Source organism: Chaetodon trifascialis, chromosome 10, assembly GCF_039877785.1.
Source record: "Chaetodon trifascialis isolate fChaTrf1 chromosome 10, fChaTrf1.hap1, whole genome shotgun sequence".
In the NCBI taxonomy this organism is placed as follows: domain Eukaryota; kingdom Metazoa; phylum Chordata; class Actinopteri; order Chaetodontiformes; family Chaetodontidae; genus Chaetodon; species Chaetodon trifascialis.
In genome coordinates this window covers 888930-916454 of record NC_092065.1, presented here as the reverse complement: position 1 = coordinate 916454, position 27525 = coordinate 888930, and the positions used below count along the sequence as shown (strand labels likewise).

The following is a 27525-nucleotide window of genomic DNA, read 5'->3' as shown; positions in this document are numbered from 1 at the left end:
AGGTGTGATAGTACCAGTGCTTGTACTAGGATTTGTGTTGCGTGCTCAGACAGGTATGGTCTGATCTTCCTGATGTTGTACAGGGCAAATCGGCGTGACCGAGTGACAGAGGTCACATGCTCTTTAAAAGTGAGCTGGTCATCAATTATGACATCCAAGTTTCTGGCAGATTTTGTGGGAGTGAGCAGAGCTGAGTCAAGCTGGATACTGATCTGTTGTTGTATAGAGGGACCGGCTGGGATGACAGGTTATGCTGAAGATGTTGCTCCTTCTTCAATGCCGAGATATCAGCGAGGCATGCCGATATCTGTGCTGAGACAGTGGGGTCATCTGGCGGGAATGAAAGGAGGAGCTGGGTATCATCAGCATATGAATGGTATGAGAGCCATGTGAGTGGATGACTGCACCAAGTGCGGTGGTGTATATTAAGAACAGAAGGGGTCCAAGCACTGATCCTAGAGGTACCCCTGTGGACAAACAGTGGGATTTAGACAGTTCTCCCTGCAAAGAATGTCCCTGAGAAGTAGGACTCAAACCAGTGGGAGAGCAGATCCTGAGAAGCCGAGCTCAGCGAGTGTGGAGAGGAGGATTTGGCGGTTAACCATGTCAAAGGCAGCTGATAGGTCGAGCAATAGTAGAACAGAGGATTGACCAGTAGCCCTAGCTGATCGTAGTGTTACCACTACAGATAAAAGCGCAGTCTCCATAGAGTGTCTGCGTTTGAAACCAGATTGGCTGGGATCATCCAGGTTGTTATCAGAAAGGAATTCAGAGACCTGATTAAAGATTGTGTGCTCAAGTGTCTTGGAAAGGAAAGAGAGGAGTGAAACCTGCCTGTAATTTTCAACCTGAGCTGGGTCGAGTGGGGTTACTTGGACTTGTTTAAAAGCAGTGGGGAACACACCTGTTGTAAGTAAGGAGTTAATCATGTGGGTGACAGCAGGGATGAGTGTGGGTGAGATGGCCTGCAGGAGGTCAGAGGGTATGGGGTCCAGTGGACAGGTAGTGGGCCGAGAGCCGAGCAGAAGGTTGGGGACTTGCTCCTCTGTGACATAAGAAAATAAGGAGAGTGAGGCTCTGTTAGCTAGTGGTATCCTACTGAGTTGGTCAGGCTCAGACAACTGGTTGCTGATGGTCGAAACCTTATCAGGCACCGCCCGTTGCTCTCTGATGACACCAGTCAGCGTGTGTGTTAAATACAGGAAGTGCCACCTGTGCCCCCTCACAGCCTGTTGCCACGGCTGAACCCACCCCTTCAGCATTTCACTGGCTAGCAACAGATAGAGGGCGTGGCCTGCGTCAACCGACCCTACAATCGAAACTCAGAGAGAGCGACACAATGACACAACAACAACAATAACAAAGTCTGCTAACAGCCTAGCTCCTAGTGTGAGCCAGAAATAATGACAGAAAACACTTACTGGTCAATTGCCAACTGCTATCATCCACAACCCAGCTTGCTGTCTCATTCTTGTGAATGCAATACCTCAAGAACGTCATGATGGAATTTCTTGAAATTTGGCACCAAAGTTTGCTCGGGCTTGATGATCTACTGATTAAATTTGGGGGCCGAAGGTCAAGGTCACTATGACTTCAAGTTTGTCCCTTTCTTGTGAACATGATATCAAGCATTGAACTGATTATATTTTGGAGGTCAGATGTTAAAGTCAGCGTGACCTGAACATTGTCCCCATCTTGTAAACATGCTATCTCAGGAACTCTATGAGGGAATTTCTTTAAATTTGGTGCAAGGTTTAACTGATTAGATTTTGACATTTGGTCTGATACTGACTTGGTGTCACTAATCCTGGGTGTCAACCTTGACATTATCATTGTATCTTCTGTGCTGCTGGGTTGAAGATGTTCGTAAAACAACATTTTAGAATCTGTAGCTTCTTTGCAGCAATGTCCACATTTGGCGCATTGTCACCTTGGCTGATTGATGAGGCATACAGCACAATTCTTTAACTTTAGTTGACCTGGTTGAGAAATTCTGATTAATTCTGATTGATTGATTATTCAGAGTCTGTTCAAGTAACATTGTGTTACTGGTGTTTTTCTAATCTTTGACTTTTGTCAACTAGACTTTGGAAGACCCTAATGCTTTCCTGCGCCAATGAACCCTGTCTTGCTTGTGTCTGAGGAGAACTGGATGATCACCATGGAAAACACACCAGTGACCACCTTCGACAGAGAGAGGTTTGATGAGGGACTGATCTTGTTAGGGCTATACAGCCGCCGAGTATTAGGACGCAGAGATGCAGAACCAGAGGCAGGGATTGTGTAAAACCAAGTAATAAATTTATTAACAAAACGAAGAACAGAAAACACGCTCAACGAGCGGAATGATAAACAAACAAAAGGCGCACTCAAACGGAGTGGAGGACGAAGAAAACAAAAGACGTGCTCAAACGGAGTGGACGAACTAAGGGAGCACCGACGAAGTGGGTATGGCACGAGGCACGCGTGGAAGCGGCAGACAGGCACTGAAAAAGAAAAACACAGCATGTAAAAGGCTGGAAAAAACGAAGGACAAAATAATGACTTTTGATAACCAGAGAGGAAAACAAAGAGACTCGTACTTACGGACCAACAACCAGAACTCGACATGGGGATGAGGAATAATCCAGCAAAGGAGAGGAGCAGGTCCATGCCTTGAATACTCTCCCTGATCAGGGAGAGTGACTGCAGGTGAGTAGCAGTGGGAGGAGCTGGCAGCAGGTGAGGGGCTGCCCAGCCATGGATCCAGGGGTAGACAGACAGACACACACACAGGGAAAAGGGAGAGGAGACACACAGGGAGAGACAGGAAGCTGGGATCGTAACAGATCTACCTCATGGCATTTTATTATGCCCTGCACCTCACTTACCCAAAGTGTATTTCAACACTGTTATCAGTGTCGCAAACCAAAATTCTCCAAGACTGCATCCATGACCAAAATTTAACAACCTCCTACAAAAAAGCCATTGGCAAGTGATCTTTAATTGAATGAGTTATTCTATCTCTGTCATGCTATCCTTCTCTGCAACACTGTCTCTCTGTTACTATCTTGACCTGGGAGTTTTGTGTAAAAAAGTTGTTAAAACATGTTAGTCACACATTATGTTTGTTCATTTCTAATTTGTTTCTCAGGGATACCTGCGGCTAGAATGTTTTGCTTCTTCGTGGTGGTGTTATGCTGCTGTAGGTTAACCATCTTTTTCTGACCTTGGTGTTAAAGAAGCCCCAACTTCTTCTCAATCTGTTGATGATTGATCTGATACTTAAGTTTATCTGACCATAGGGAAAGTTGCCTTGTCCTGTCTTTGATGGACTGTGAGTTACTTTTCTACCACTTTGTTGCTGAGTTTTTCAATGTTTTGATAAAAAAAAACCAAGCAAGATCCAAGAATGCTTCTGGTGCCTTGATTTAAGATAAGATTGATTTACCAAATTTGCCAGAGTATAAGTCGCACTTTTTTTCATAGTTTGGATGGTCCTACAACTTATAGTCAGGTGTGACTTATATATCAAAATATATATAATTTAACATGTTTTTAAATGTTAAGTCATACTTACTGACATGAACCAATGAGTAAACATTACCATCTGATGCTCCCTTTAGGTAATGTAATTATTATGTATTATTATGATCCTTTCGGGCTGCACGGTGGCGCAGCAGGTAGTGCGCGTGCCTCACAGCAAGAAGGTCGCAGGTTCGATTCCCGGGTCGGGCCTTTCTGTGTGAAGTTTGCATGTTCTTCCCGTGCATGTGTGGGTTCTCTCCGGGTACTCTGACTTCCTCCCACAGACCAAAAACATGCTCATTGCCCCTAGGTGTGAGTGTGAGTGTGAATGGTTGCGTGTATGTGCCCTGTGATCAGCTGGCGACTGGTCCAGGGTGTACCCCGCCTTTCGCCCGTTGACAGCCGAGATAGGCTCCGGCCCCCCCGCGACCCCAAAAGAGATAAGCGGCATAGAAGATGGATGGATGGAAAGCCAATAAATTCACCACAACCAAGCTTGATCGTCTCACGCCGTTCATTAAACCTTCAGCAAGGAATTTGGGTGTCGTCTTTGATTCTGACCTATGCTTCAACAAACAAATCTCATCTGTAGTAGAAGTAAGAACAGCTTCTATCAGCTCAGAATCATCTCCAAAATCAAACCCTCACTGTAATACCAGGATCTGGAAAAAGTTACTCATGCCTTTATTACATCTCGGCTGGATTAATGTAATTCCCTATACCTTGGTCTCCCCCAGTCCCTCATATCACACTTCCAACTGGTCCAGAATGCAGCAGCTAGACTATTGACTTGATTCAAAAAAACGGGATCATATCTCACCTGTTCTGGCATCCCTTCACTGTCTGCCAGTACACTACAGCATCCATTTTAAAACTGTTTTAATGGTGTACAAAGCCCTCAATGGCCTGGCCCCATCCTACATTTCTGACCTTTTACACCCCCATTCAGCCCCTAGGTCCCGAAGATCTTGCAACAAGGGCCTTCTTCATATCCCCCGCTCCAGACTCAAACAGAAAGGCAACCGTGCCTTTGCTGTTGCAGCTCCACGCTTGTGGAACCAGCTCCCGCTACACATACATGACACTTCCTCCATATCTACTCCTACTCTCTGTCAGGACGTGCTGAGGTAAGCGTATTGTCTCACTTCCTGTTTCCGGTTGCTGCGTTAGTGGTAGCATGCGTTTATCGCTCTGTCTGCTCCGAGTGTTATTTGCTCTGTGTTTTTTACGGCGGCCTATTATCCGCGCTCTAAAGTAACATCAGTTCTGCTCAAGCACCCATAAGTCTGTTTATTTAGCGACCGTTAATTTCATTTGTCTATGCGCTTGTCTGCTCTGCTAGCTACACCAGCTTAGCCTAGCAGCTAGCGATGGCTTCTCTCTGTCCCTCTCCAGCTCTCTCCTGCTTGGTGTGTCACATGTTTAGCTACTCCTCTGCTTCCTTTAGTGATAATGGTACGTGTAATAAATGTAGTTTATTTGGTGAGTTGGAGGTGAGGCTTAGTGAATTGGAAGCTCAGTTCTGCACTATGGAAACCAAACCATTAGCTGTAGATAGCCAGGCCCCCATAGCCGGTGCGGACCGACCAAGTGTAGCTCCGGCTAGCCGTCCCTCCACAGCTCCCGAGCAGCCAGGAAACCAGGGAGGCTGGGTGACTGTTTGAAGGAAGCATAGTCCCAAGCTGAAGCCCACGGGTCACCACCAACCACTTCATGTTTCTAACAGGTTCTCCCCACTCAGCGACACACCCGCTGAGAAACGAACTCTGATTATTGGCAGCTCCATTTTGAGAAACGTGAAGTTAGCGACACCAGCGACCATAATCAAATGCCTGCTGGGGGCCAGAGCGGGCGACGTCGAATCAAATTTGAAACTGCTGGCTAAGGATAAGCATAAATAAATAATAATTAATAGTAAATAATATCAGTAAGATTGTTATTCACATCGGTGGTAATGACACCCGCTTACGCCAATCGGAGGTCACTAAAATTAATGTGGAATCGGTGTATACATATACTAATGTATATGCATATATGCATATGTTGGACTCCGTAGTTTTCTCTGGACCCCTGCCAAATCTGACCAGTGATGACATGTTTAACCGCATGTCATCATTCAATCGCTGGCTGTCGAGGTGGTGTCCAGCAAACGTGTGGGCCTCATTGATAATTGGCAGACTTTCTGGGGAAGACCTGGTCGGATTAGGAGAGACGGCATCCATCCCACTTTGGAGGGAACAGCTCTCATCTCTAGAAATCTGATCGATTTTATTTATGAACCTAACCCCTGACAACTCTGAGACCAGGAGGCAGAGCTGCAGTCCTAAACGCTTCTCTGCGCCTCCATTAGAGCAGTTACCCACCCAACACTCCATAGAGACTGTGTCTGCCCCCTGACCACGTAAACTAAGTAAACCAAAAGTACAGAGAAGAGGAGTTAAACATAAGAATCTAATTAAAATTCAAACAACCTCTGCAATAGTACAACAAGATAGGAGAATTAAATGTGGACTCCTTAACATCAGATCTCTGTCCTCTAAAGCTGTTTTAGTAAATGAGTTAATATCAGACCATAATATTGATTTATTTTGTCTGACTGAAACCTGGCTGTGTCCTGAAGAGTATGTGAGCCTAAATGAAGCTACTCCTCCGAGCCATATTAATACTCACAGGCAGCGGCAGAGGAGGTGGAGTTGCAGCCATTTTTCACTCAAGCCTTTTAATCAACCCTAAGCTGAAACTCGACTATAACTCATTTGAAAACCTTATTCTCACTCTTTCTCATGATTAATGGAAAACAGTGCAGCCAATTTATTTGTATTTGTATCTATTACTCTGCACTAATAGAGGAAAATAAGAATAATCCCAGGTTTCTCTTCAACACTGTAGCCATATTCACAGAGAGCCATAATTCTGTTGAGCCATGTATTCCTTTAGCTCTAGATCTTAATGATAAAATCCTAACTATTAGAGACAGAATTCATCGGCTCCTGCCGTCAACAGGTACTGTTTTGCCTTCAAACACAGAAACCGTAGAAGCTGTTACTCAGCCTGTTGCAGTTTTAGAATGCTGTACTCCTGTTGACTTTCGACAACTAATTTCAATTATTTCATCATCAAAATCATCAACCTGTATTTTAGATCCCATCCTGACTAAGCTGTTTAAAGACATATTACCTTTAATTGACTCTTCAGTATTAAGGCCCATTTATACCCTCCGTAAATAACAGTTATGAACGTCGTCCGTATCCGGAGGCTGTTTCATCCGTCAGTTTGTCCGTCAGCTCTGAGCTTAGCCATCCGGAGCTCTCCGGACGAAACCACTCGAAACCACCGGAAGTCGTGGGGGCAGTGTAGAGTCAAAATTAGCAAAATGAGTCAAACTAAAAACCGACGAAGAAGAGAACTGGTGAAGCAACTGGTCGAAAGTTGCAGCGGACATCCGAAAGTAGGAGAAATGCCTTTCTTCATCCATTTCCCGCATGGCCAACACGAGTGAGAAAAATTCTCCATTTACAAATCGGTCTTCATTCAGTGGCCTTACATGCCACCGCCTCGCAGACCTCTGATTTTTTCTTTTTTTCCTATTTCTCAGTACTGTCATTATAATAACCTCCTCTACTGACGCCATTACTGATGCCGGTATATGCTGACAGAAGCGTTGACAAGGCAACGGCAGCCATGACAACGGCTCTGTAATTTATGACTCGACATTGCCCCCTAGAGGACACACTGACAAAACGCTGAAAACGGACGGAGATATGAAGGCCCCCTACGGAGGCAACGTGTGGGACGGACGGACAGATTTCGTCCAGATCCGGAGGGTATAAATGGGCCTTTAGACATGATCAATCTGTCTTTCTCAACATGCTACGTACCACAGTCCTTTAAAGTAGCTGTGATAGAACCGCTACCTAAAAAGCCTACTCTTCATCCAGGGTTTTTAGCCAACTATAGACCGATATCCAACCTTCCCTTTCTCTCAAAAACTCTTGAGAAAGCAGTTGCCAATCAGCTGTGCAACTTTCTTAACAATAATAGTTTATAGTTTATTTATTTCCAGTCAGGATTTAGAGTGCATCAGAGCACAGAGACAGCACTGGTTAAAGTTACAAATGACCTTCTAATTGCATCTGATAAAGGATTTGTCTCTGTACTAGTCTTAATGGATCTTAGTGCTGCATTTGACACCATTGACCATGGTATCCTATTGCAGAGACTGGAACACTTCATTGGCATGAAGGTAACTGCGCAAGGTAACTGTGCTATGCTGGTTTAAATCCTACTTGTCAGATCGCTCTCAGTTTGTACACGTTAATGATGACTCCTCTGTGCTCGCTAAAGTCAGCTTTGGAGTTCCGCAGGGTTCTGTGCTTGGACCAATTCTATTCACCTTATATATGCTTCCTTTAGGTAAGATTATCAGGAAGCACTCAATAAATTTTCATTGCTATGCAGATTATACCCAGCTATATTTATCAATGAAGCCAGAAGAAACCAGTCAGTTAACTAGACTACAATACTTATGGAGTTATCTTTGACCAGGACATGTCCTTTCACTCCGATGTAAAACAAATTTCAAGGACTGCCTTTTTTTCACCTATGCAATATTGCAAAAATCAGGCATATTTTGTCTCAAAATGATGCAGAAAAACTAGTCCATGCATTCTTAACTTCCAGGCTGTATTATTGCAATTCCTTACTATCAGGCTGCCCAAATTCGTTGCTGAATATTCTCCAGTTGCTCCAGAACGCAGAATTTAAAATTCTCCTCCTTATTTACAAAGCCATAAATGGCCAGGCACCTTCTTATCTTAAAGAGGTCATAGTACCTTAATACCCCACTCGAACACTGCGTTCCCAGAATGCAGGTCTACTTATGGTTCCTAAAGTCTCAAAAAGCAGAACAGGAGTCAGAGCATTTAGCTATCAAGCTGCTCTCCTGTGGAACCATCTTCCAGTCTTTGTCCGGGAGGCAGACACTGTCTCTACATTTAAGAGTTGGCTTAGGGCTGGCTCAGGCTTGTCCTGGACAAGTTCCGCAGGGATTTTAGGGCTGTTTTTACAGCGTATTTTTAGCTTATTACACTGCTGTACTTCTGTCTGTCAGTCCTCTTTTGGGCCAAAACCAAGAGTCCTCAGAGCTGGTATATGGTCACTGAAATTGAAATAATGCTTAAAGTTCTTTTTACATACACCTGCTGATCTCGCTTTACATGGTAGTTATTTCTCCTTAATTACTGTTGCACTCTTTTCAGTGAAATAATCTTCCTCCTCAGCCCAGCAGCATCCTCTGCTTGCACAGGAAATGTCATGGGCCAGCATAAATACAGTAAGACATGAGAACTGGTTGTAGACACCTCAGCTCAGTGATGTAGCACATAAGGGCCAATATGGGCCAGTGCCACTATGACTGATAGCTGCCCCACCCTATCAGAAGTGCCCGGCATTAACTTGAAAGGAAGGTTGCGTTAGGGAATGAGTTTGCGTCCCTGATAGAGGTGATGAACACCCGGACATTTTCCCGGGTGTCAACAAGCTGTTGAGAGTCACAATAAGACTCGCCACAACCTCATGCAAATGCTTGCTCTCTCTCCCTCTCCCGCTTTCTTCCAAATTCAGTGGTCATCGGGATGGATTTAGCTCCGAGTTCATCTCTCTCTCTCTCTCTCTCTCTCTCTCTCTCTCTCTCTCTCTCTCTCTCTCTCTCACACACACACACACACACACACGCACACACACACACACACACACACACACACACACACACACGCTCTCACACTCAGCCACACACACACACACACACACACACACACCAATTTGAACATCCCTGAAATGTTTGTTGAACTCAATAACCTTCCTGGTCAGAAGTTGTTATGTTTTGTTATTTTGAGTAGTACCTTCAGAATCCATGTTTTGGGTTCAGGCTGTCCGACTGTTTTTTGTTTTTTTTTGTTACATGTACTTCAAAGTGCTCGCAATCGCCTACAACATTAGTCTGGCATACGTGTTTTTGCTCATATTTAGCTCAGGCTGCTTTATATGGTTCTCTTCTCCATGGTCTTGACTAGCTATTTGGCCAGTCTTTATGTTCAGTGTTAAAATCACATGCATACATATATGTCGTGCCTTAAATTCCCCCCGGGAGATGAATAAAGTATAATCTATTTATCAATGCAGCCCATTATTGTTCGCCATAATCGTCTGATCTGTGACAAAATCACGTGTTGTTTTTTTATTTTGGGACAATTGCTGTAGGCCTACTGCATATATCGGAATATTAAAAAAATAATAATAATAAAAATAAAAATTAGTGGCCCACACTACTTCGCAAAAGTTGAAAAATTATGGCTATGCCACTACCTCAGCTCGAATGACCAAGCTGGATCACAGTGATATAATAATAGTAATTTGTAATATTAAATCCACAGATTATTATCTGAATCTGCAGTTCCCTTCAGTTCTGCAGAGCGTTTGTGAGCAAATGAAGCAGGCGGTTGTTTACAACAAAAAAGCTCCCTGTTCCCTACCTGAACTGAAGAGACAAAGTAAGCCAGTAGCTTGTAAACATAATGGAGCATTTTGCAGGTAAAGAGTCAGATATTTTCAGAGGAGTTGGTGAAGATCAAACAAAGAACTAAAAGGAAGATGAATATCAGATTCAACTCATTTTAACTCAGAGAGTGATAAATATGTCAGAACTTGACCACTTGGGGTAAATTTCCACTGCCCTGAGGTGGTAAAAGTCAGTGGTTCCATCCCTGAGTGAGCATGCACAGAGATGTACTCAGGCAGTATTTAAAATTACGACCACTGGCATAGTGGGACAGTATCATCTGGCAGCTGTCGGACTGTGATCTATGCATGTTGTCAAGGACAGTGCAAGCATTAGACATTCTTTGTAAAGTGATGTATTGAATGGTAAATCCCACACAATTATACCATGTTTGATCAAGTACACACAGCCTAGATATGTGACAGTTTAGACAAAACACAACACCATCTTATTTCTTAAGCAGCATGCAAACAATCTGTATCAAAAATCGTATTTTTCTGATGAAACAATTCTTCATGCTATCATCTGAATACTGTTTATATAATTAGAATCTATGTACTGTTAAAAAAATATTAAATTGTCAGATTCAACATATGCTGTTTTAAACTGATTAGTTTAAAAATGGATAACTAACCTGTAAACCTTTCTTTTAATCCCATATCTTATTTTTTTTATGTACCCATATGTATATTTATACATGTGGAATGCTTATAATATTCATTATCAGCCTTCATAATGTGTTACACCAGCACTCATAAGGAATGATTTGTCTAATCATAGTATTTTCTGTAATTACAAAGCATAGAGAGTTTAGTTATGCTGTGTATAATATATTTATGGCAGGTCATTAATATGCTAAAGTAAAGAAAGTATGTTTTTAAATCTATAATAGGCTGTCAGGACAGTAAAAAGGTCCAAATCTGTCATCATCCATATGCATGAAGATACATATTCTGATGCAGATTCCACGTGGCTGCTGTAATGCAGGATGAGCAGAGGAGTGACATAGACAGGAAGCCAGGAAGAGAAATTATTTAATTAATTCATACTTCCATTCTTTATGGGAGGCTGTGGCTCAGGAGGTAGAGTGGTTGTCCACCTGTCAGAAGGTCAGTAGTTCGATCCCTGTCCTTAGCCACATGCTGAAGTATACTTGGGCAAGATTTTGAACCCCAAAATTGCCCCCAATGCTATGCTATCAGTGTGAGTGTGTTTGAATGCGTAACGCTCGTAATGAGCAGGTGGCGTTGCCGCTGTGCAAACAGGTGAATGCAGACAGACTATTGCCATGCAACAACCACATTTTCCATCCATTATGTTTATAGAAAACACCATTGTGTTGGTAAGACATGTTTCAGCATCACAATGCATTTAAAGGCATATAGAAACCCTTACAATGCATTACACAAATGTATCATGTGTGGTTACAGAACACACTATGGGCCTCAGTGTATCCAGCAGAGCCATAACAGTATCAGTACAGTATTATAACATTACTCTATCAAACGTCAGGTCTGTATAATACAGCAGAATAGGTAGTGATTCAAGACATAGTGGATACAAAGTTTCATACTTGACTCAGACTGCATAAAACAGAAGTTATTTTTATTGCTGTGATGTATGGTCTATAATTTATGCATGATCTTGCTCAGTTTGGATTTTCTCGCATCGGAATATCTCTCTGCTACATAATAGTTTTGGGCCTTTGATTTCTTCTTCTAGACAGAGTTTATCCTATTCTCAAACATTGCCTATACTGGGCAAGATCTCCAAAACGTGTGCAAACATACGCAAATTCTGTATTACGTTGATTTTCCTTGCAAGTGCCCAGGCACACTACATACTTAGTCTGACTGAAGTTCACCATGAGTTTCTGATGGCCAGAAGATGTGATTCTCCCTCCTCCTACAGGCCTTTCATGATCCTGCCGCTTCTGATAGAGTGGGTACGTATGGCTATGGTTCACACTGAGCACAGACGCAGCTTCTCTGTGGACAGTGATGATGTCCAGCAGGCTGCCAGACTGCTACTACCTGGAGTGGATTGTGAACCTTGTCAGCTCTGGTATAGCTGTAAGCAGTGTGCTTGCCTCTAGGCTGTCAAGTGTGTGTGCATCCAACCTCTTCATCCACACATAAAAACACCAGCAGGCCCACGCGTAAACACACGCACAAACTCACAGATTAGTAATATGAGCAAGAAATCAAAAAACCGCCTTGCTTGCACTGTGAATCACTTTGTGTGCCTTGCCCTTCAGGACAGATGATTGCCTCTGTTCCTCAAGGAAACTGGTTGCTACCTCTACTGAAGCAAAGTTCCTGCAGCAACTGGGCTTCCGTATGCTCAGCTGTGGACGCACAGACCTGGTGAAGCAGGCTGTCAACCTGCTGGGGTCTGATGGTATCAACAGCATGAGTGAGCAGGTTAGAGACACAGTCAACACATTAAAAAATGCATATGCAAACACATTTATAATGATACACATGCACATACACAGCTTGTGTAACAAAAAAATCTTGTTTACGTGGTAAACTGTGGCGCCTTCACCTTTGAACACCATGCAGACTTGTGAGCAGAGAGGTGGGCATGGATGTTAAAGCTTATTCTGACATCTATTTTTCCTGTGGCTTTACAGGTGCTCTGCATTATATCACAACTTCCCCCTCCAGTGCAGTAAATCATAAGGGGAATACTGAAAGGGTAGCTCCTGATTTTCCATTGGAAAGTCAATGTTTAGTTTAGAGCTAATCTACACAGACACCTTCAAATATAGAGTACTGTCCTCAATGTTTCTGTCAGACAAGGTCTGTTGACATCTCTGATGGCCCAGAGAAGATGTGGATTCTTAAGGTATCTCAAAGTGATCAATAACAGAATATTACTCTCATCAGACTCAAGGTGCCAGCAGTGGAACTGGCCAGAATAAAAGTTAAGAGCAGTCAAAAGTTCAGCCTTGCTTTGTACTACCTTACTGTAAGACTTATGCTCAAATAACTAGGTGTCACAATGGAGTATATCTTTAACATAAATAATGTGTTTGCTCTTGTTCTCTGTATCTGTGCTTGTGAAGGGGATGACCCCGCTGATGTACGCTTGTGTCCGTGGAGACAAGGCCATGGTGCACATGCTGCTGGTGCTGATATTAACAGTGAGATCAGTACTGATGTAGTTTTTACGGGGTTTTTTTTATTTTCAAAGGCAGGATTGAACTGGAACTTTTTTTTTTTTTTTAATTATGGGAGATGTCTGCATTGTATATACCAACAAAGGGTGTTTTTTTATGACAGGTGAGAGGTATTGACCTATATAATATTCTACAATTTTGTGCAATATGTTGTGTTGATAATTCTAAAGTGATTCATCAATATTGTAATACTGAAACTATGTGTGGTGTTTAATTGGACGAAACACAACAAAACGAATCATGTGTCTGAAAGCATAAGAGCTGATAATCATGGGGCACTGACTGCCCTGCTACAGTAGAGGATATGTTAACAGTGTGCAAATAGATTTTTAATTGTCTGAGCAGCGAAACTGACTTGCATTGGAGTATTTAGAGTGGGAAACATAACGAGGACTGCTGCTGAGTCATTTTTCCTCTGTCTGGGAAAAAATTGATAAAGATTGCCGGACTTTAAGCAAGTTGAATTTCTCATAGAGTTTAGAGAGAATCGAGGTGGCATCTGTTCACACTTCAGAGAGCTTGTTCAGTTCAGGGCTCATGATCTCATGGTCCTCATGGTCTTTGTTCATTGTGATGATTTGCAGTCCACTGCATTTGTGACCCTGGCAAAAGCACACAGCACTGTCAACTAAAATACACAGACGGGCTTTAATTCATTTTATGTATCTTGTTCTGAAACTGGTGTGTAGGTGTGCAAATTTGTTTCATTCCACAGCTGGGCCACCTCGGGTACCAATGAATTACTTACAGGTTCCAAATGTTGGAAAAGTCGCACAAAACAAAATCCAGTGTTCATCTTACTGCTAAAGAGATACAGGAATTGTTAGAGGGGAAAACTGTGACCAGCTTTTATTTCCAGTGACAGTATAGCTACAGTACCTTAAAGAACACAAAATGCATCTTGTTGTTTCACTCATTAAAAGTACTATTAAAGCTATGTGCCTTGATACTTTGTTAATGTGACTGAGTCTCATGTGTGTCATGCTTTCATTTGGGTCATAGTTTTTCATTGCAGCCTGACCAGAGAAATTAGTCCTAGAGAGGCCAAGTCAGAGCCCTGTCACAGCAACACACAGTGGAGGGTGGAAAAATCAGAGTGAAACCATCCATCCATCCATCCATTATCTATACCACCTATCCCTTTCGGGGTTGCGGGGGACTGGAGCCTATCCCAGCTACAATGGGCAAGAGGCTGGGTACACCCTGAACCGGTCGCCAGCCGATTGCAGGGCCACATACAAGGACAAACAAACATTCACACTCACACTCACACCTACGGACAATTTAGAGTCATCAATTAACCTAATGAGCATGTTTTTGGTCTGTGGGAGGAAGCCGGAGTACCCGGAGAGAACCCACGCATGCACGGGAAGAACATGCAAACTTCACACAGAAAGGCCCCGCCTGACCTGGGGATCAAACCGGCAACCTTCTTGCTGTGAGGCACGCGCACTACCTGCTGTGCCACCGTGCAGCCCCAGAGTGAAACCATTAGGACTAACTACACAGATCAATCCAATGTGTTCATTAGAAGGCACACACAGACACAGAATGTCCTCTGCAGCCCCAGGGTTCCTTGTTAATTACTGTATTGTCTCCTGTCGAGCTTCCTGTATCACTCTCCCCCTCCACTGTTGTGGCCCTGTTTTCTGTTGTATGTTTTTGGTTTTGCTCACACTGACACTCTCTCTCTCTCTCTCCCTCCGGTAGTGCGAGTGACGAGGGGCGGAGCGATCTCCAGGAGCGCTGATTCTTCTGGCACACCTGCAGCTTGTTTCTGCCTAATCATCTGGCTTCATAAGCCACCCTCTCACAAGTCCCCAGTGCCAGATTATCCTCTATGCTTCCTGCACATGCTACGCAGCTAGAGATCATCCGCCTCTCGTCACGAGCTAACCTCAGTGTATTTCTCTCTCGAGTTATTAGTTTATACTGATTGTCTTTTTGTTGCATGTTGTCCTGGCTTTTTCCCTATCAAAGGTGATTTTCAGTTTGGAGTTTTTAGTTGGTACTTTGTCGTGAGTATTTCTGTTGCTACTTTGTTTTTTGGTAGTCGTTCTTCTGAACTGATTTTCTGTTGTCACTTTGTAAATAAATTACTTTTTGTTGAACTCTGCTCCTGGGTCCTGGTTTCCATTGTCTGGCCGTAACATCCACAGCTACTTGTCTTGTGCTCAGTAGGCCACGTGGTAGTTTTAATGCCTCATATCTCTCTCCTTCACCTTTCTCCCTCCCACCTATTCAACACACCTGTGTCCCTTCCCCAGGTTCCCAACTCAGTGCACAAGCACCCCTCAGTCTTTCCTGAAACACTGCAGGGGACACCCCTCACTTTTGCTGTGTTACATGGACATGTGCCTGTGGTGCAGGTAGTGACATCCTTCCTCACCTGTGGTTCTTTCATCATGACCTCTCGTAATGGTCCAGTTCATGGTTGTCATTTTTGTCATCAAAGCTTCTTGGTGGTGATGATGATGGTGGGTCTCTGCTATGAGTTTTCTCCTGTCTCTTCTTATTTTCATTTTTCCCCAGTGAGTCTTTAGGTCTGGACAACATGGCCTAGTTAATTTGCAGTTTTGAACAAATGGATCAGACTGCATTTAATGAGTGGAAAGTGGAAACAAAGCGGTCTAATTGTTAGTAAACGCATTTAACTCATTCAGTTTGTCCTCTAAGTGATCTGTCCATTGGATTTTGAATCATAAAGGTCTAATGGAAAATGGTTTTGGAAACAGTTTTAACGATTTCAAGACAAAAAAGATTAGCAGGCAGTGGAGGCAGGGAGCTGGCTGGAACATGCAAACTTCACACAGAAAGGCCCCGCCCAGGGATCAAACCAGCAACCTTCTTGCTGTGAGGCACACGCACTACCTGCTGCTCCACCGTGCCGTCCTGAATCAATACCTTTTGTCATTAAATATAAGTAATTTCACTAATTTCAGTGGTATGAATCTTTTCATCTAACTCTCATCAAAAGAGCAAATAAGTATATTTCCCAACATTTTAAACTATTTCTTTTATGCCCCTCGATGTCACCAACCAATCTCCTTTGCAGCTGCTGCTGGATGCCAAAGCCAATGTGGAGGGGTCACTGCAGGACAGTATGGAGAACTACACAGAGACCCCACTGCAACTGGCTGCTGCTGCAGGTACAGAGACGCAGTGTGACTACTATCCCCAGCCTCCTGTCCAACTGTATTGTAGCACACAGACAACAGCAGCAGGCTTTCTATAACTAGTCAATAACCCGTGAGGCATACAGGCAGAATAATGATCAAATGTATACCTGCTTATATCTTGTCTCTCTGACAATTGTTTTTCATGCACAGGTAACTTGAACTGGTGAGCTTGCTGCTGGAGCATGGGGCAGACCCCATGGTGGGAACCGTGTACAGTAATGGCATCTCCACCACGCCACAGGGATACATGAATTCCTACAGTCTGGCAGCAGCTCACGGACACAGGTATTGGAGGCTGTGCACACAGAGACATGCACATACACACATTCATGTTCACTCATGACTACATAGTGTATTTAGCACATAATCTTGTTTATGCACAAACACAATCTGAAAAAGAGGACGTCCATGAATTTCCTCAACCTTTGTTCACATTCAATTTAGTGCAAATATTTCCCTATGAGTTTTTGTTGTGCCGTTTCTACCAAAGCTGGTACACAACACCAGTGTATTTGGTTGGGCAGCTACAGTATATTTTCAGAAATGTTAATACGTAAAAGAATGGACATGGTCCGTGAACATGGCCTATCACATGAATACTCAATGGCTGACTTTTTATCAATTTTTCACAAACTGACAGATAAAATGGTGACAGGAACATAAAACTTTTCTATAAAGACATTAGACTTAGACTTTACTTTACTGATCCCAATTTGGGAAATTCTTTTGTTGCGGCAGCAGGTTAAATGTAAACATAAAATTGTTAGGTCTGGAGACCCCTTTACCAGAAAATTACTCTAATGCCAAGGCACAGAGGACGAAATCACAGGTAGCCATTAAACGTTTTTTATTAAGTAATAAAAGGAACAATAAACCAAAATCTCTCCACAGGAGGAAAAACCCACAAATATAAAATCAGACCCACAAACATCAAAACCAGAAAACACAAAAGAACAAGAGAGATAGAGTCAGAGCTATAAATTATATACCAGAAAAAAATATGCGCAAGTTGCAAGTGATAAATAAATGTAAAACAGTATTGTGCAGTATTGCAAGTAGTAGTGTAAATAATACGTAAACACTGAACAATTGGAGTTGGTGGAGATTAACTGTTTAAATTACTGTTGTAATCCACATGGAGAATCAAAGAAATGCAAAAAAGTGTTTGTCTGTAATTGCACTACAGAAATTTAAATATAATTTTAGTACAACTCACAATGATGTGTACTAAGCATGTATTTATTTAGACATACTTGTTAATTAAAACTGAGCTTTATGCAACAATAACAATCAAAGCTGTGAGTTAATTTCAGATTGTCCTCAGTAATGACCACATCTTGCTACACAGAATTATCTATTACAATATAAATGCACCTGTTTCCCCTTTAAACTGGACAAAAACACATGCTGGACAGGACACACAAACTAAAGCAATGCAAAGCAATTTAATAGAGTCCTGTGCAGATCAATGAAATTAAATTTCTTTTTTGTTTCTGTACTTTTATTCTTCAAGAAATGTGTTTCCTAAGCTGTTGTCCCATACAGAGAGTGGTACAGGTGATGTCATATCCCTGGAAGAGATTCTGGCAGAAGGTTTGGAGCTGCAAAGTAGAAGTCTGTCACAGATGGATCTGATTCGATCTGGGGAGGCCAAACTTAAAGCCCTGAAAGAAGCCATGTACCATTGTTCAGAACATGGGCATGTCGGTATCACCATGGATATACGGAGGCTCGGTTTGCTTCTGTAAACACTCCCTAAAATATGCGCATGCATTTTGTACAGTATCACACATTTGTACTTTCTTTTTATATGTTTATATGTGTATTTGATATGCTTCATGCGTGTTTACATCCATACCTATTTCCTAAGGGTTCCATGGACTTTGCACACTTGGCTGGAGTCTTTGCGCACATGTTTCCATCAGCATCGCCGACCTCTGATCCAGGGTCTTCTGAAAGAGTTCAGCTGCATTGAGGAAGAGGAGTACACTGAAGAGCTCATCACACACGGCCTGTCTCTCATGTTCCAGATCCTCAGAGCCAGCAAGGTACTACACAGTCTCTTTCACCTGTTAAATCACTTTGAATTGTTATTTGAGGTGCCACTTCGTATGTCACATTGTTATAGATTCAGTAGAACTTCCAAAACTACTTTTTGATCTCTATCTGTAAAATGTTCTTTTATATTTTCAAATCTGTCTGCTCTGTTTACTGAGTTTATCTCTTTTTTTGCATGATTGTCATTAGGTAGTCAGGTCATAGCTCAGCTTAGAGAGACTGACAGAGTACCAGAGGCCTGCTCAATAGCAATTACTTGAAATGATAATGATTTATGACATGCTCATTAGATCAGGGGTCCCGTCTCATTACTTAAGCTCATGATTCCCTTAGTCAAATTAGATTTCATCATTGTCCCGACTTCTGTTTGTGTGTTGGCTTAGTACTGCCCTGCCAGCAATGTGAGCTTTGCTGTCATTGCTAATATGACAAAAAGCACTGCAGTGCATATGTAACCCCCATGAATTCAACATGATTTATTTTATTGTTAAACTCATTTGTTCATTTCATTTGTACAGTTATAGTTACATTTCCATTTATTTTTTTGTGTGTTTACATTTGTGTTTTATAGATGTTCGGTTACAGTTGAAATGTTTGTGTGAGTGGTTTTTCACTGGAAATCCAAAGGGGGGCGGTAGACGCCATAGAATAAGCTTTGTTCAGTAGCTCAGCGGGAGACAGAAGGAGTAGGATCGTACGTAGTGGTACACAGTAGAAGAAGACGACGGAGTCGGAGTATGTATACAAAGCTACGGGAGGAGAAAAAAAGAAGAGAAAAGTGATTTTTTTAGACGGTTCTGTATTGTTCGAGAGATACTTACTTGTTTTTTGGGACGTTTGGTTGCCGAAGCAAGAGAGGAGGATTAGTGTTTAAGTCTTTAAACTCTCCGGTGAGTGTTGAATTGTTCTTCTTAGTTAGCGCTAGCTACCGCTAGCTTAACACGTGTGTGAGCATCGGGAAAAAAAACCAATCGGAGAAATGTGTGTGACTAAGACAACGGGCACTGTAAAGTGTTTTGTAATGTAAGTTACTGCTGCTGGTGGACAATATTGTTCAAGAAATGCTTTTTAATTATGGGCATGTTGTTTGTGTATATGAACATGTAGCCAGCAGTGAGTATGGAGAAGTAATTTAGAAATAAGATTTCCAGATTCACTTGCATACTGAGAGAGACAATTTGATATTAACTAAGGTTAATTTATATGGTATGCAGGTTGGTTTTTTTGTGTGTGTTGCTCTCTGACGAGGACGGCCACGAAGATTTCCCAGCGAGCGGGAGGTTCGGCGAGGATCTCTGCTGTCGCATGTGGAGGGAGAAAATCCAATGGTGTCCTGGGATGCGCTGGATTTCCACTCAAAGAGACAGATAAGCTTGAGCGAAAATAAAAGACTAAAAAGGGGGCCCCTAACTGAACTGAGATCTGACTATAAGAAAAACATACTGACCTGACTTAACAGAACTGAACTGGAAAAGGAAAAAAAAGACAATTATGTTGGGGTTATTGATTTTTTTCATTATTGTGTTGAATGTAATAAATGTGTTCTCTATTCTGTTCTAACTAAAGTGCATTTGTGTTTTGCTTATCATCCTCCTTATCGGGCCTGTGTGTGAGAAACTTATGTAGCTACTTATGAACCATTGGTTAATCTATTTTTTCCAAGTAGTGGTTACACATACACAAACCCTCACACATACACACACATGCACGCACACAGGCACACGCAGACACACACGCATGCACAAACACATAAATGACACACAAGCAGACCTACAGAGGCTCACATGCATGTGCAATCCCATACCTACAGCATTTCCTCTCTCACACACAAACACCCTTAAGGCCCCTTGCAGTAGCGTAGTAGTAGTAGTAGTCGCTATTCCAGGCAGACGCAGTAGTCGCTGTGTCTGCCTGGAATAGCGAACGTACACAAACAGCTAAGCTAACGTTAGCATTGTATTTAGCTCAACGGTAGTTCGTAAACGCTGCCTAGAGCTGTTATCTCATTGGTTGCGCTTTGAAAGGTCAGCGGCAAACGAGGTTAAAGTTCAAGTAATCTGAATTTTGAGCACAGCGGTAAGTGGCAGATCCGAGCGGTGTGCCACACCGAGGGTCGCGGTGCTGCTTAGTCGGACACCAGCGCTCTCTCCATAGGAAAACATTAATGGGACAGCCGTCACAAAGCGTTTTTACTGCTGATCATGTGTAGGGGCCTTTAAAATGACTACTGCGTCTGGAATAGCGACTACTTGTCACGGTTCGTGCAAGGGATTTGCCAGGACCCAAATGCAGAGTACAAAAGAACAAGTTTATTTTCCAAAAGTAACAACAAAAAATCACCATAAAGGGAAAACACTCGATCCGAGGAACAAAAAATCACCATAAAGGGAAAACGCTCGATCTGAGGACAACCAACTGAAAATCACCTTAAAGGGAAAAAAGTAGCAAATAAAGTCAGATAAAACACAAGACAAATTACTTACAAACAACCGAAAAACGTCCAGGAGAATGCTCAAACTGGAGAAAGACAAAGTACAAAGAAAATCTAGAGAGACTGGAGCAAAACGTCGTGAGGCAGGAACAAAGCTCGAGAGCAGGGCACATGAGAGAAGCAATACGCAATACTCTGGCACAGAGGCAAGTTTGGAGCCGGCTTAAGTAGCCAGCTTGATTGCAGGATGAGACACAGGTGAATCAAATCAACCCTGCTGCCGAGCTGATGCTGATCCGTGCACTCAGTCTAGGAGCAGAGGGAGAGAGAGAAAAGGGGTTACTGCTGAGAATCAAAGCACCAGAGTGACACATGACACTACTACTACTACTACTACGCTACTGCAAGGCCTCAGCGCCTCTGCGCCCTACCTGGCGGTGAGCAAAGAGCAAATTTCTTATCATGTGAAGGCCTCTTCAGTCCTTATCACTGTATTGGTTGATATATGGTGGGGCCAGTGACCCCATCCCACTGTGGGCCGTTGGCCCTGGGACCCCTGGCACTGTTTTCTCTACCATGAGGATCAGCAACATCAAAGTAGGGGCTGTTCATCTTTCCACTGACAGACAGCCTGCCTCGGCCCATCGAATCCTTTGTTCAGCACTTTAAGGAACGTTTCCACCAATCAGACCAGTTCAGTTCAGTTCAGTTCAGTTCCATTTGTCACACACTGTCACACATTTTATCTGGCGAGTGAATGAGGGGGATGTTATAGACATGCAAATTTGTTCCAGGTGGAATATGTGGCTGTTAATGCTGTTTGTTGGCATCATACTTCAGTAAGCTGCAGTTGAATGACACTGTCCACCCTCCTCCTTCACTTTTAGCACTACACAAAGACAAGTGGAAAGCACTACAACTGTAGCTCACTTGACATGGTGTTCCCCATTACAGTAATTTCCAAGGAACAGAGGGCGTAAAAAATAAGTCTGATATTCACCTGATCCCCTGTCTGTGAAAGGTGTGACATATCCATTTGTGTATATATGTAACTTATAGAACAATTGCTTGAACAACGTGAATGCTGAGTGTGATTGATGGCTTCAGATGTTTCATTCTCTCACTGTGCTGGTAATAGTGTTGGGGATGTTTGTATAGGAGAGGATCATTGCAGTAAGTTTTTGTGTTCTTGCAAAACATTAATTTCTGGATGTTGGATGAGCACTGCCTAGCCAAGCACCTTTCATCATCCTCTAATGCTTTGTCTTTTTTTTTTTGTCAGAATGAGGTTATCAGTCAGCAATTTTGACCCAGTGTTATGGCCCTTACCCCATCCCTAAACTGGCAGAGATCAAGAGGAAACAGTCATCACGCTTGGGTGAGGGCCTGTCTTTTTAGCTTTGTTTTTGTAAAATTTAACTATGTGTAAACACAGCATTAAGGCAGCATGAAAGCATTAGTTTATTTTCTCTAGTTGGCTGATACTGCAGAGAATGTCTAGTGGAAAGAAGAAGAAGAAGAAGAAGAAGAAGAAAGAAGAAACATACTTTATTAATCACATTACACAAGGTGTTAGTTGCACTACACGCCATGCTTTCCGTGAAATTAGTTTTTTCCGCATTTGACCCATCCTCGATCTGTCGATCCTCCGCGGCAGACCAGGAGCAGTGGGCTGCCAGCTGCCAGGCAACGCTGACGCCCGCGCCCGGGGACCTGTACTTCTTTGTCACCATTGGTCAGGTGGTGATCTCAGGTGAGCTCTTGCATGTTTTTAGTGGGGGTTATTACGGAGGAAACCCCGAGTGAACACGGGGAGAACATGCAAACTTCACACAGAAAGGCCCCTTTTTCCTCGAGCAGCAGGCACCAAAGCATGGTGGAGGACACGCCACCAGCGCCCACAATGGGATTCTAACCGGGGATCTTCTAGCTGTGAGGCAACAGTGTTACCACTTGTTCCACCGTGCTACCCAAAAGAAATGCAAATGTACATACTGCCATCTAGTGTTTTGAGATTGGAATAGTAATTGTCCAAAAAAACAAGTAGCAGAAATGATGAAGAATGGCCAGCAAGGCTAAATTGTACACCTCATTTTTATGACCTCATTATTTTATCATCTTTCAGGTCTGCACTTCCTGAACAACAAGGAGATGTCAGATGTGTCCTTTTTGGTGGAGGGGAAGCCTTTTTATGCAAGTCCTGCTCTTCACAGCTTCCAACAGGTACACTTACTGGAACATTGGCTTTCAAAAACATTTTAATATACTCGTACTCGTCGTCTTCCACTTTTCATGGGCCCGGGTCATGGGGGCAGACAACCTCTCCTTAGCTTCTTCCACCAGCTCTTCCTGCAGGATCAGGATAAGCATTCCCAGGCCAGTCGACCACAATGGACTGTTTGAGCACCTGCATCACTGCAGCCACCACCCCAATCCTCCTGCTGACCTCAAGACTCCAAGATACTTACACTCCTCCACTTGGGGGAGGACCTCCTCTCTGACCCGGAGCAGGCAATCCACCCTTTTCAGCTGAGGACCATGGCCTCAGACTTGGAGGTGCTGATTTTCATCCCAGCCTCTTCACACTCGGCTGCGAACCGTCCCAGCAAGATGTCGTGATTCGATGATGCCAAGAGGAGCACATCATCTGTAAAAAGCAGAGACGAGATCCTCTGGTTACCAAACCCAACAACTTCCACCACTCAGCTCCGCCTAGAAATTCTGTCTGTTAAAGTTATGAACAGAACCGGTGAAAAGGGGCAGCCTTGGCAGAGCCCAACCCTCACCGGGAATAGGTCCAACTTACTACGCGGGCCAGACTCAAACTCTGTTGGTACCAGATCCACAAAACACAAGTGGACTGGTTTGGCAAACTTCCAAACTCCCTCCAGCAGCCTAGCGAGGGTATAGAGCTGGTTCACAGTTCCACAGCTGGGGCGAAAACCACATTGCTCCTCCTTGATCTGTGGTTCAACTATCAACTAGACTCTCCTCGGCTGTGGCTCAGGAGGTAGAGCAGTTGTCCACCGATCAGGAGGTCGGTGGTTCGATCCCTGGCCTCGGCAGTCCACCTGCCGAAGTATCCTTGTCCAAGATACTGAACCTAAAAACTGCTCCCGATGCTGTGCCATCGGTATGTGATTTCATATGATGACCACAATGTTGCAGAGGCATTTCAGCCAGGACAGCCCCACAACATTCACAGCCTTGAGATACTCAGGGTGGATGTCATCCACCCCCGGGGCTCAACCGCTGCAGAGTTGCCTAACTACCTTGGTGACTTCAGCGCCTGAGGAATACATGTTGGTGGGATTGAGGAGGTCCTCAAAGTATTCCTTCCACTGCCCGACAATATCCCCAGTTGATGTTAGCAGTTCCCCACCCCGACTGCAACTCAACTCAACTGAAACTCATTACTGTGTAGTAATTAGAGGCTTATTTTGCTTTCCTCCATGCTATTCACAGTGTTAAAAACATTAATAAATTACCAAAATGGCAGATCTTTCCTGTGATTTCTCTTTTTATGTTTTTCTTGCTCTGTCTCTTGACCTTCTCTCCCAAGGTTTAAAACTGTTCTAGCAAACAGACCTTGCGGTGAAAACACATGCATTGAAATCAGCAATGTCAAATATCATATTTTTCAGGTGAGATTTTTTGCATGACACTTGAACCACATACTGGTTCCTTCATAAATTCATATTATATTTTTTATTTATTCTTGTTTGGGAGCTGTGCAACATGTGTTTCTTCTTTTCAGTTAGTTATGCAGTATCTCTATTGTGGAGGAACAGAGGCTCTGCACATCAGGAATACTGATATTATGGAGGTTAGGGCATTATTACAGCTTTCACTGCCAGCTGTATTTTGTACTATAAAGCTTACACTGAAAACAAACCTTTTAACTATGAACAAATTTAGAATCTCAAGGTCATCTATGGATATATCAATTCAATTCAATTCAATTCAATTCAATTTTATTTGTATAGCGCCAAATCACAACAGAAGTTGTCTCAGGACACTTTCCATATAGAGCTGGTACAGACCAAGCTCTTTTATCTACAAAGAAACCAACAATCCCCCCATGAGCAAGCACTTGGCGACAGTGGCGAGGAAAAACTTCCTTTTAACAGGCAGAAACCTCGAGCAGAACCAGACTCTGGGTGGGCGGCCATCTGCCTCGACCGGTTGGGTGAGAGAGGAAGAGCAAGAGAGAGAGAGTGAGACAGACAGACAGACAGACAGACAGACAGACAGACAGACAGACAGACAGACAGAAAGAAAAGCAGTCAGAGAGAGAGAGAGAGACAGAGAGACAGACATGCAGTCACAGTAACAGTGACAGTGGATGTAATAACAGCAGTAGCAGTTGCAGTGGATGTCAGGCAGGGCCAAGGCAGGAGACGCAGCTGAAATCCACAATCCAGATTCAGCCACTGTCCATGGGAACCTGCAAGACGACAAAGCACAGAGACTCCGGGGAAGGAGCTAAGTTAGTAACACGCCGTGGTAGGACATGAGAGCGTGCGGATGGAGAGGGACAGAAGGACGGAGGAGCTCGGTGTATCTTTGGATGTCCCCCGACAGTCTAATCCTATAGCAGCATAACTAGGGGCTGGTCCAGGACAAGCCTGAGCCAGCCCTAACTATAAGCTTTATCAAAAAGGAAAGTTTTAAGCCTACTCTTAAATGTAGAGACAGTGTCTGCCTCCCGGACAAAGACTGGAAGATGGTTCCACAGGAGAGGAGCTTGATAGCTAAATGCTCTGACTCCTGTTCTGCTTTTTGAGACTTTAGGAACCATAAGTATGGATATATCAATGTTCAAATACTACAGTAATGTCTATTATCAAATACAAAGCAAATTCTAAACAATAATTTGAGTTGATTTTTTCCAGCTTCTGTCTGCTGCCAAATTCTTCCAGCTGGAAGCACTGCAGAGGCACTGTGAGATCATCTGCTCCAAGAACATCAACACTGAGACATGTGTGGAGATATACAACCACACCAAGGTGCAAAAACAGACTAGAATGTTTTGGATAAAAGTGTCCAGAGTAAGTGTGTAATTTGAATTCTTATTAAAGTTAAGAAATTAAGAAAGTTTATCTGCAATATCTTGAAAATGTGTGCATAAAGTGTGTAACCAAAAAAAAAAAAGCCCCCCCCCCCACACACACACAGTTTCCTAATGCTCCAGACTTGGCGTCCTATATAGAGGGTTACTTCTTAAAGAACATGGTACTCCTGATTGAGTTGGAGCCATTCAAACAGCTGCTGTACGACACCTCCAGATGACCCCAGCTGTGACATCTTGCACGACCTGGAGAGAACCCTGGCCATGCGCATTCAGTCCATTCATCTGTCTTCCTCCAAAGGATCCATCGCCTGATCTCTTGACTTCTCTGAGCACAGGGCCAGAGAATATTTATCAAAGAAATGGCGCTGTATTGAGATGTATCTGAGTGATGGATCATTTCAAGTGAAAGAGAAAAATAAGACTTATAGGACCATCCATTTTAAGATAAGATAAGATAAGATAAGATAAGATATACCTTTATTAGTCCATTAAAGATTAAATATCAACCAAACAATAAAAACAATATAAACAAGGAGTAATGAAATATGAGCAAACAATACTGGTATTGCACTGGATAAATCAAAAAACATGATTCTCACAGTACTCCCAGGTTTCTCCAGGTGAGAGAGAGCTCGGTGTTGGAGGAAGATGACGGCGTCATCCACCCCGATGCCAGGCTGGTAGGCAAACTGAAGTGCGATGGGCTCACCGAGGGGCGGAGATGAACAAGGACCAGCCGCTCTATCGTCTTAAGTAGGTGGGATGTTAGTGCCACCGGCCTGTAGCTGCTGAGGTCCTTGGGGTGCGGAGTCTTAGGCACTGGTACCACGCAGGATGTTTTCCATAGCTGTGGCACTCTCCCCAGCTTCAGGCTCAGATTGAACATGCGTTCAACAATCCCACATAGCTGATCTGCGCAGGACTTGAGGAGCCTGGACCTGATGCCATCTGGGCCTGCAGCCTTCCTCGCCTTGATCCTCCGGAGCTGGTTTCTCACCTGTGTTGTTGTAAGGGACAGGGGAAAGGGGGGGCTGCAGCATGGAAGACTGGGCTGGGGGAGGGACAGATGACTGATCGAATCTATTGAAGAATAAGTTCAGGTCATTCGCTCACTTTTGGTCCCCTAAAGCTTGAGAGTCAGGTTCCTTGTGGCCAGAGATGGTTTTTAGGCCTCTCCAGACTCCACTGACATTTTTCTCCTGCAGCTGAACCTCCATCTTCTTTCTGTAGTTGTTTTTCCCCTCACGGATCTTCCATCTCAGCTTCTTCTGCACAGCCTTTAGCTCATCCTTATTTCCTGATTTAAAGGCCCTCTTCTTCTCCTTAAGGAGAACCTTTATGTCAGGGTTAATCCATGGTTTGTTGTTGGAAAAACACCGTACAGTCCTGGTGGGTATGGTGTTTTCCACAAAGAAGTTAATATAGTCCGTAATGCAGTGTGTGAGACCCTCAATGTCCTCTCCATGAGAATCACAGAATTCCTCCCACACAGTTGTCTCAAAACAGTCCCTCAGAGCCTCGTCAGCCTCGTCGGAC

The 27525-nt window shown here is 43.4% G+C and overlaps 1 pseudogene; it reads left to right on the top strand.

Annotated features, from left to right (window-relative positions):
• Positions 1–927: 927 nt before the first annotated feature.
• On the top strand, positions 928–26399 carry LOC139337298 (ankyrin repeat and BTB/POZ domain-containing protein 3-B-like; annotated as a pseudogene).
• The last annotated feature ends 1126 nt before the right edge of the window (positions 26400–27525 follow it).